General features: G+C 48.8%; 1 protein-coding gene across 4 annotated transcripts in view; it reads right to left on the reverse strand.

The window, feature by feature from the left end:
* Positions 1-10,997, reverse strand: part of prdm6 (PR domain containing 6) — a 42,728-nt gene extending 31,731 nt beyond the window's left edge. For all 4 annotated transcript variants that reach the window (XM_058069815.1, XM_058069816.1, XM_058069817.1 and 1 more), the window contains exons 1-2: positions 9,173-10,997; positions 10-58 (exon numbers count right to left, since the gene is read on the reverse strand). The gene's annotated coding sequence lies outside the window, so the exon portion shown is untranslated. The remainder of the gene's footprint in view (positions 1-9; positions 59-9,172) is intronic.
* Between the last annotated feature and the right edge of the window lie 322 nt (positions 10,998-11,319).

Consider the following 11,319-nt stretch of genomic DNA (forward strand, 5'->3'; position numbering starts at 1 on the left):
GTTGTTGACCTTTAAAGAACTCCGTTCCATCATGCTCTGCTTCTCCTCCGGCACCCTGCTGGGAACACACACACACACACACACACACACGTGCATGTAAATAGGAGGCGCACACACACACACACACACACACACAGACACACACACACACACGTACACACACACACACAGAGGCATCACTGTCTGAGGTTTGGTGGTAATGAGGCCTGTCATCCTTCTCTGGCTCCTTCTTTCTCTCCTCTCATTGATCCAACAACACCTCCTCAACATAACAACTAGCCCCCCCACCCCCGGCCCCCCCGGCCCCCCCTCCCTCCCAGTGGACCTTTTAAAAAGCCAGCATCACTTTCTTGCTTTCCTGCTCCCTGCCTCTCTATCGCTTTCTCTTCGCTCCTCGTCTTCTTCGCGCCGTCTTTGTTAGCGCCCCTGACAAACGCCGACAACTTCCTGCGCGGCCGCCGCCCACTCGGCGGCCCGCTGAGGCGCTCCGACCCCGGCTCGTCGGCGAGAAAAACACAAAGAAACGTAACGTGTCACGTAAACATCTGTCCGCTCTTTCAAGGTTTGCCGCGATGGAAAGGAAAAGCATGAAAGTCAAACGGCGTCCGCCTGACGTGTGATCACGCCGCCGCCGCCACCGCCGCCACGATGGCGCTTTCATTTACTGTGCTTTGAAGGCATCGTGCTGCACGGGGCAAAGGGCAACGTCTCCGTTATCGCTCCAGCGGAAAGTGTCAAGGAGACGACATCTGACAACACTGCACAGATGTCACACTAGCCCATAGCATCACTGCGTGATAGCATGGTGACCATTAGCGGCACTAGTGTCACGAGATGTTAGCATCACTAGCTGATAGCATCATTACCATCTCTGGATGATAGCATCATCAGCATTACTAGCTGATAGCATCAATAGCATTAGCATCACGAGCTGATAGCATCACTACCATCTCTGGACGATAGCATCATCAGCATTACTAGCTTATAGCATCAATAGCATTAGCATCACTAGCTGATAGCATCATTACCATCTCTGGGTGAGAGCATCATCAGCATCAATAGCTGATAGCATCATTAGCATCTCTCAATGATAGCATCATTAGCATCACTAGCTGTTAGCATCATTGGCATCACTGGATATAGCATCATTAGCATCTCTCGATGATAGCATCGTTAGCATCTCTCGATGATAGCATCAATAGCATTAGCATCACTGGCTGATAGCATCATTAACATCTCTCGATGATAGCATCATTAGCATCACTAGCTGATAGCATTATTAGCATTAGCATCACTGGCTGATAGCACCATTAGCATCTTTCGATGATAGCATCATTAGCATCACTAGCTGATAGCATCATTGGCATCACTGGATGATAGCATCGTTAGCATCTCTCGATGATAGCATCAATAGTATTAGCATCACTGGCTGATAGCATTATTGATAGCATTATTAGCATCTCGCAATGATAGCATCATTTGCATTAGCATCACCAGATGATAGCATCATTGGCATTAGAGCAACTAGCTGATGGCATTGTTAGCATCACTGCATGATCGCATTGTGACCATTAGCATCAATGGTTGGGGGCATGATAACATCACTAGCCGATTAGCATTATTAACATCAATGGAAAATAGCATAATTTGCATTAGCATCATTAGCATTGTTACCATTAGCATCACTAGCGTATAGTAACATTATCCATAAGAATCGCTAGTTGATACCATTTTGAGTGTTAGCATTATCAGCTGATCGCATCATGACCCATTAGCATCATCAGCATTGTTACCATTAGCATCACTAACGTATTACAACATTATCCATAAGAATCGCTAGCTGATACCATTTTGAGCATTAGCATTACCAGCTGATCGCATCATGACCCATTAGCGTCACTAGCATCTAACATTACGACCATTAGCATAACTTATATTGACCCGGCGCCAAGGGTGGCGCGCTAAGGATGGCGCTCTAAGGATGGCGCGCTAAGGATGTCATGCTAAGGATGTGACTGCAGTTAGCATCAGGAATGATCTTGCGTTATTGTCACCCGCCGCAAAACAATTAGCCAACCCAGCTAGCCCACAACGGCTAGCCGCCAGGGGCGTTGCTGCTGTTCACCGACTTCTGACGCGAGCCAACAGCCGACGCTAAAAGCCGTAGCATTAGCGGCTACATTAGCGGCTAATTGTGTGCTGATTAGCGCATGTTTGTGTATTTGACTTAACGAGGCGCCATTAGCGGCTAATTGTCTGCACGCTCGCCGCTTTGAAGCCTAATTTTTCTACATTTTCGCTGCCTCGTCTCCTCGCCGCTTCCATCAGTCGGGTGGGGGGGGCGGGGGTGCGGGGACGGAGGGAAGGGGGGGCCGGGGGAAATCGTTAGCGCTCCTTCTCTTTAAATTGGGGAGGTGGACGGCAGGTGAACATCGCATTGATCGGCCTCTCAAGGCCTCTTCTCCCCCCCCCCCAACCCCCCTCCATCCCTCACCGCCAATTGCCTGCCCTTTACCACCACCCCCCCTCCCAAACACTTCACCGCCTTGTAGAGACATCCCCCCTGCCCCCCCCCCTTCCCCTGCCTCCGTCTCCTCCTCGTCTTCCAGCGGAGGTCACAAATTTACAAGAGTGAGCGTGGCGGGGGGTGTGGCGGGGGCGGGGGGGGGGGGTGGTCTCGTAGCTGTCCATCAGTCTAACAGGCAACATCATGGGGCACAAAACTGAAATACTGGGGGCGGCTACGGGACAGAGACGGTGGGTGGCGTGGGAGGGGGCGGGGGTGTTGGAGTAAACATGGTGATGATTTCCCTGGAGGAGGGCGAGAGACACCAACAGGACGAGGAGAGAGAGAGCTGTCCTCACAACAAGACGCCAGGAAATCGAACTTCTGACACACAAACACGGACCCCCCCCCCCACCCCACACCCCCCCCTCAAGAGGGCCTCTTGGACACCTCTCATCGTCCAATTAGAGTCCTGGCGGAAACGGCAGGACTTGTGCAGGAATGAAACTTCTCTCACGTCATTTTCTTTGCATGCTAGTCATGCTAGTCATTAGCCTGTCCTATTTATAGCACGCTCGGTGTTAGCACAGCTAGTCATTGGTATTTTTTTGCGTGCTAGGTCCTAGCATGGTGTGTACTCGCAAGATATTAGCATGGTGTGTGCTTTGTTTTTTGTAGCACGCTAGCTGTTATGCTCATTGTATTTATTCTAGCACGCTAGATGTTAGCATGGCGTATGCGCCTTCTTTTTTTTAGCACGCTAGTCATTCACGAGGCATGTGCTCATTCTGTTCATAGCATAGTCATTATTTCATTAGCATGCCAGGTGTTTGCAATGTTTGCCCTTTTTTTAGTACGTTAGCCGATAGCATGACGTGTGCTCCTTTTTCAGCATGCTAGGTGTTAGCATGGCGTGTGCGCTTATTTTTTTTAGCATACTAATTGTTAGCATGGCATGTGTTTCTTCTGTTTATAACACGCTAGGTGTTAGCTTGGTGTGTGCTCTTACTTTTTTAAGCATGCTAAGCGTTAGCATGCCAAAAAAGTAAACGCACACACCATGCTAAGTGTTAGCATGGTGTGCGGGCCTTCTTTTTTTTAACATGCTAAATGTTACCATGACATGTGCTCCTTTTTCAGCATGCTAGGTGTTTTTTAGCATACTAATTGTTAGCATGCCGTGTGTTTGTTCAGTTTAAAACATGCTAGGTGTTAGCATGGTGTGTGCGCTTATTGTTTTTAAGCATACTAATTGTTAGCATGGCATGTGTTTGTTCTGTTTATAACACGCTAAGTGTTAGCATGGTGTATGAGCTTACTTTTTTAAGCATGCCAAGCGTTAGCATGGCGTGTGTGTGCTTACTTTTTTGGCATGCTAAGTGTTAGCATGGTGCGCGGGCCTTCTTTTTTTTAACATGCTAAATGTTACCATGACGTGTGCTCCTTTTTCAGCATGCTAGGTGTTTTTTAGCATACTAATTGTTAGCATGCCGTGTGTTTGTTCAGTTTAAAACACGCTAGGTGTTAGCATGGTGTGTGCTTTTTTTTAGCACGCTAATTCTGTTTCTGCTGTCCTAGGTCCTAGCATTGCTTGTCATTATTCCGGCATGCTAGATGTTAGCATGGCGTCAATGCCTTCTTTTTTTTTTTTTAGCACGCTAGTCATTAGCAAGGCATGTGCTTATTCTGTTTATAGCCATTATTTCATGAGCACACATGATGTGCACGTCTTCTTGTTTTAACATGCTAGTTGTTAGCATTACCCTTGTCCTTTATTCAGCATGCTAGGTGTTAACATGGTGTGTGCTAGTTCTGTTTATAGCACGCTGGGCGTTAGTATACCGTGGTTGATATTTTTGTAGCATGCTAGGCGTTAGCATCGCGTGTCATTGTATTTTCATTGCATGCTAGTTGTTAGCATGGGGCGTGGAAGAAGTGTGCGTGATGAGGACGGATGCCAAGAGTTAGCGTGTGTTTCCCCGCCAGTCAGACATCAGCTAATGAGTTATTATTATTATTATTATTATTATTAACGATGGCGCCCTCTGGTGGTGATGACAGAAGGCCAGCCTGGACCAGCCAGGAACCAGTCTTCATCTTTTCTTCATTTCTTCTTTCCCCCCTTGTGTGTGTGTGTGTGTGTGTGCGTGTGCAGCAGGTGTTTTGGACAAACGACGTGTTGGCGCTTTTAATTTGGAGGGGTGTTGCAGATACAGCGCTGACGAATAGAAGAGGAAGTGATTAAAGCCGAGTGCTTCTGCTTGACAAACGACCCCGGTGAAGGTCATCCATCACGTGGCGCTAACAAAGCCAACTAGCATGTCATACCACACGCACGCTAGCACGCTAACACGCTAACACGCTAACATGCGCGTGTAGTGTGACGCTTTATCTCGGAGCTATGACTTCCTTTTTGAAACCTTCCACCCGCTCGAGCGGACGCTAGCGACATGCTACACATTTGACCTCTGACCTGCTTGTCTGGCGTTTCTCCAGATGAAAGAATAAGACAATAAAACACACGCACCGCAGGCTCCGCCCCCCACGCCGCCCCCCGGCCAATAAGAACCCTGTCTTACTTTGTGTTGTTGTTGTGTTGTTGTTTCGTGTAAGGAGCTAAGCAGCCCATCAATCACTGCTAGCAGCTGGGCTAACGCTAGCAATCTGCCGCTAACACGCTTTGGCTACACAAGGTCAACCCGTCTGACCCGCCTAATTAGCCCGACACACACACACACACACACACACACACACACACACCCCCCAGGTTAGTATAGTGTGTAGTTCCAAATGAAGAGAAATGGTTGTGTATTTTCTCCTAATGAGCAAACACACAACACACAAATGATGATGTAACTGTGAGCTAAGGTGTCGGGGGTTGGGGGGGTGGGGTGGCGAGGGGGGGTAGGGGGCAATGTCGGATCAGGTTCTCACTCACTGGGATCCACCTCTGGACCGAAGAGGCAAGGCGGGTCCACCGCGGTCCCCTCCTCGATTGGGGATGTCCCATCCGGGCCTGAGATCCATAAGGGTGTCCACGTGTGCGCCTGGCACCAGGACCCCCCCAGGTGAGGAGAGAGGGGCGGGGCTGACTACCAATGACCGCATCCTGGTTGGTTAGTTCCGGTAGCGGGGAAACCCATAGACGGCGTACCAGACACTTGCATGATCAATACCGGGGGTTGGGGGTCGGGGGGTCGGGGGGCGTACTGCTGAACTTGGCTTGAGATGTTAGGGGGTGTAAAAGCTTCCACGGGGCCCTGGATGCTGTATCATGTATTGGCATAACATGGCATGGACATCGGGGGGGGGGGGCCTCTGGATTGGTGGGACCACTTTTCCTGAAGGGGGGGGGGCAAAGCCTGTTCCAATGTTGGATCAGTCATCAGCCTTGGGGGTCAAGTCTGGTGAGGTTGGTTGATAGTTGAAGCTTCCATCCAGGAGGAGCTGTGGTTCTCCTCCGTGGGGTGGCCTCCCTTGGTCCTCCCTGGGTCCTTCACATGGAGGCGGCTCAGGAATCGGTCCCGGGAGAAGGTCCCGGGACAAAGTTAGGACACACTAGAGGGATCGTGTCTCACAGTCGGCCTGGGAACGCCATGGTGTCCGCCTTGGAACTGGAAGAGGTGGCCGGGGACCTGGAAGTCCCAGACCCGGAGGTGGGCCTGTTGTCCCTTTGTCCTCACGCGGTCATCATCATCATCATCATCGGCGGTGATGAAGACGAAGACGAGGGCGGTAAAAAGCAATAAAAGTATGTTGTAGATGAAATCAGTTTTGGAGAGGATGAGAGGATGAAAGGATGAAAGTGGAGCAAAAGTGGAGCAGATAACGCACACACGGAGCGCCGTGATGGATTCCAGTTATTAGCCAATCAAAAAGATGGATGGCGCGGCGCAGCGGCCAATCAGCATCATCATCATCTAGATCCACTTAGCAGATAGCACGTAGCCGCTAATCAACTTATTAAAGTGTCTGATGCTATCAGCGCCGTCGTCGCCGCCGCCGCCACACGGGTAGGGAGCGGGGCTTGGGGGGCGGGGTGGGGTGGGGGGGCGGCTACGGGGCAGACGCTTCGCGCCGTCACGATCATGATGCTAATGTCATCAAACATGCTAACTCTGCTGATCGCTTCCTGGTACCGACGTTATTGGGTCGTATCCTGTTTTTAAATCCACCCCCCCCCCCCTTCACTGCAGCTGATGTTTCTCAGGTGGACCCCCAGGTGAGCACCCCAACACCCCCCCCCCACACACACACACACCGCAGCATGCATCAGTGTCAGGCTAAATGTGGACTCAGCAGTTCCAGGACAAAACCCCGTCCGGGCTTCACCTTTCCTGCAGGGTTCAGACCAACACAAGAGAAGCTCACTGATTGGCTCCTGGTAGACCATCATCAGCTAGACCTCAACTACGACCCCCCCCCCCCCCCCCAAACCGCTCCTCGTGTCACAACCTCAATCGCTAATGCTAGCATTCACCGCGAGCTAGGCTAACTCCATCGGAACGTCAAGCGAGACGGCGCACGCGTTCCCATGATGGCGTTTGGCGCCAACTGGCGGCAGGAAGATGATGGATGGGCTCCGAACAAAAAGACACTTTGAGGAGCGAGGAGCGGCCATGATGGATGACTCGGCCGCTCGCTACCAAAAATAACAAACGTGCGTGCGTATTTCATTTCCTGTCGGCTGAGTGACGCAGTGAAGCGTGGGGGGGCGCCACTAAAACTACAACTAACGGCTAGCGGTGTAGCATTAGCACGGCCCGACAATATGCTAACCGACATGCTAATTGTTATGTTAGCCGCGGACCCTTAGGGAAACCGCTGACAAACAAACATGTAGCGTTAGCCTCAAGAAGTACAAACTACAACTAACGGCTAGCGGTGTAGCATTAGCACGGCCCAACAAAATGCTAACCGACATGCTAATTGTTATGTTAGCCGCGGACCCTTAGGGAAACCGCTGACAAACAAACATGTAGCGTTAGCCTCAAGAAGTATAAACTACAACTAACGGCTAGCAGTGTAGCATTAGCACGGCCCAACAATATGCTAACCAACATGCTAATTGTTATATTAGCCGCGGACCCTTAGGGAAACCGCTGACAAACAAACATGTAGCGTTAGCCTCAAGAAGTACAAACTACAACTAACGGCTAGCGGTGTAGCATTAGCACGGCCCAACAAAATGCTAACCAACGTAAAAGCTACCGATGCTTGTGCACATGCTAATTGTAATGTTAGGCACGGACCCTTAGGGAAACCGCTGACAAACACGTAGCGTTAGCCTCAAGAAGGCTACATGCTAACTATAACAGGTCCAAATAAGGAACTAGCGCGAGCTAACTAGTCGCTATGAACTCCGCTTTAAGGTTAAAAAAACACTTTTTCATTTAGTCGCAAATTGAAACTCATTAGTGTGTGTGTACAAACTACAACTAACGGCTAGCAGTGTAGCATTAGCACGGCCCAACAAAATGCTAATCAACGTAAAGGCTACCGATGCTTGTGCACATGCTAATTGTAATGTTAGCCTCGGACCCTTAGGGAAACTGCTGACAAACAAACACGTAGCGTTAGCCTCAAGAAGGCTACATGCTAACTATAACAGGTCCAAATAAGGAACTAGCACGAGCTAACTATTCGCTATGAACTCCACTTTGAGGTTAAAAAAACACTTTTTCATTTAGTCGCAACTTGAAACTCATTAGTGTGTGTGTACAAACTACAACTAACGGCTAGCAGTGTAGCATTAGCACGGCCCAACAATATGCTAACCAACAGGCTAATTGTTATATTAGCCGCGGACCCTTAGGGAAACCGCTGACAAACATGTAGCGTTAGCCTCAAGAAGTACAAACTACAACTAACGGCTAGCAGTGTAGCATTAGCACGGCCCAACAAAATGCTAACCAACGTAAAGGCTACCAATGCTTGTGCACATGCTAATTGTAATGTTAGTCATGGACCCTTAGGGAAACCGCTAACAAACAAACAAACAAACAAACACGTAGCGTTAGCCTCAAGAAGGCTACATGCTAACTATAACAGGTCCAAATAAGGAACTAGCGTGAGCTAACTAGTCGCTATGAACTCTGCTTTAAGGTTAAAAACAAACACTTTTTCATTTAGTCGCAACTTGAAACTCATTAGTGTGTGTGTACAAACTACAACTAACGGCTAGCAGTGTAGCATTAGCACGGCCCAACAATATGCTAACCAACAGGCTAATTGTTATATTAGCCGCGGACCCTTAGGGAAACCGCTTACAAACAAACATGTAGCGTTAGCCTCAAGAAGTACAAACTACAACTAACGGCTAGCAGTGTAGCATTAGCACGGCCCAACAAAATGCTAACCAACGTAAAGGCTACCGATGCTTGTGCACATGCTAATTGTAATGTTAGTCACGGACCCTTAGGGAAACCGCTAACAAACAAACAAACAAACACGTAGCGTTAGCCTCAAGAAGGCTACATGCTAACTATAACAGGTCCAAATAAGGAACTAGCGCGAGCTAACTAGTCGCTATGAACTCCGCTTTAAGGTTAAAAACAAACACTTTTTCATTTAGTCGCAACTTGAAACTCATTAGTGTGTGTGTGTGTGTGTGTGTGTGTGCGCGTGTGTGTGTGTGTGCGTGTGTGTGTGTGCGTGTGTGTGTACCTCCTGTCAAGAAGCGCAGAAGCGGCGTACGCGGCGCTAGAAGGCGGCGAGCGGTCCAATCGATGGCGGCGGCCATTTACATTTTGATTGAAGTCATGAAGGAAAAGGTTAGCGCTCCTCCTCTTCCTCAGCGGCGTGATGAAGGCCGGGCGGCCGCCCCGCTTTGAAGGTGTCACCAAACATCAGAGACGGTTTGCGTCGGGGTCCGGACCACTTGAGGTGATGAGCGGCGCTGAAGGCTCGTCAATAAACGGATCGGCGCCTCCTCCGCTCCTTCTGCACTAAATCTACTTTTCCTCATCGCCTCGCCAAAATTCCTGACGACAGCTTCCTGTCACGCTTTCATCTTTGGACGGGACAGGAAGACACCTGCAGGACGCCCGCCCAGGCCCTTGGTCTCCTTCTGCTCCCGCCAGAACCTTCTCCTGCGGACCCCGAACACCCCCACCGCAAACAGAGAACGGGTCGCGACAAGTAGCGAACATTAGCATTAGCATGCTAGCACATCATGACCGCGGGTGTCCCTCCTCTCCAGCGTCTCCATTATAGTACATCCTAGGACCATGTGGGACCACCATAACTATATAGCTAAAAAGCTAATTATACACTAGCTAGCAAGCGAGAGAAATAGCTAACTAGCAAATTATTTGCTGACTAATTCACAGTTTTACAAGCTAAACAACGAGAAAATTAATTGGCTAGCAAACTAATACACCTACTATCTAACCGGCTAGCTAGCTACCTGACTAATAAATTAGCAAAACAAATTATGAACAAATGGATGACATATAAAAAAACTAATTGACCAAAGCTAATATATAAACAAATTAGCAAAAATAGCTAACTACCTTGCTAAATAGCTTTTAAATGAACCACCAAACAACCTAGCAAGTTAGCTGACAAATTAATTCGCTAACAAATGATCTGAAACTAGCCCGCAAACAAATGATCTAACTAGCAAACTAATTCACCATCAAAGCAGCTCACCAACTAGCTAGCTATGTAACATGAAAAAACGTAGCTAGCATACAAACAAGCTAGCAACCTAGCAAGTTAGCTGACAAATTCATTAGCTAACCAAATATCTGAAACTAGCCCGCAAACAAATGATCTAACTAACAAACTAATTCACCATCAAAGTAGCTCACAAACTAGCTAGCTATGTAACATAAAAAAACGTAGCTAGCATACAAACAAGCTAACAAACTAGTTAATAAAATTCTAATGAATAAACTGGCTAACTAATAGTTAGCAAACCAAACTCGTTGACTATAGCAATTTAGGTACTGGCTAGTTTGTTAGCTAGTTAGCAACCTTGTTTGTCAATAAGTTAAACAGCTTTAATAATACTAGCATGTTTGCAAGCTAATTTGTTTCATATCGGTTAAGTAGTTAGTTAGCTAGTTTGTTAGCTAATTGGGTAGCTTGGTACTGGGTTAGCTCGCTACTTAGCTGCATTAGCTCATTTGTTTCCCGCATCATTCATTAGTTAGCTAATGAATAATAACTTACTTACCAAATAGCTAAAGTAGCTATTAGCTCGCTGACTGTAGCTGAGTAACAAACTCGTTAGCTAGCAAACAAATGAGTGACTAGCTTAGCCAGCTAAGAGGTAGCATAGGGTGGTAGCCGTGAGAAGTTAGCGTTGTTGTCGGCTGTCAGACCGGATGAGGGCTCCATCAGGAGCGTGGCGTGTGCGTGCGCGCGGGGGGGGGGGGCCGACTCAGCAGTATCGGCGCCATTGTCACACGGCCGATAGATTTACGTATGCAAATGAGGCGGTCGATGGCGTCTGGCAGACGGGGAGATGTACGAGCGCGACGGCGGCAGGAGGGCGTTGGTGGTGGGGGGGGGGGGGGGGGGGAAAGTGGATATGAGCGGAAAAATGATGAGGGGGGCGGGGGGCGTCTACGGCCACGTGACGCCCGTCAGCCAATGAGGACTGACGGCTGGAAAAAGCTCAATAAAAAGCATGAAAAGTTGTAAAAGGTAAAAATGGCTGACAAAGCTGGACAAGTTTGTCTTGGGGTGTGGAGGTGTCGGGGGGGTATAAAGTGGGGGTGTGTCCGGTCCTGTCGCCGTGTCACCCGCCCCAACCCCCCCGGGACCCGCCCGTCAAGCGTAAAGGTTGCGGTTGATTTGCATAA

The sequence above is a fragment of the Doryrhamphus excisus genome, chromosome 4, assembly GCF_030265055.1.
Source record: "Doryrhamphus excisus isolate RoL2022-K1 chromosome 4, RoL_Dexc_1.0, whole genome shotgun sequence".
NCBI classification, from domain to species: Eukaryota; Metazoa; Chordata; class Actinopteri; order Syngnathiformes; family Syngnathidae; genus Doryrhamphus; species Doryrhamphus excisus.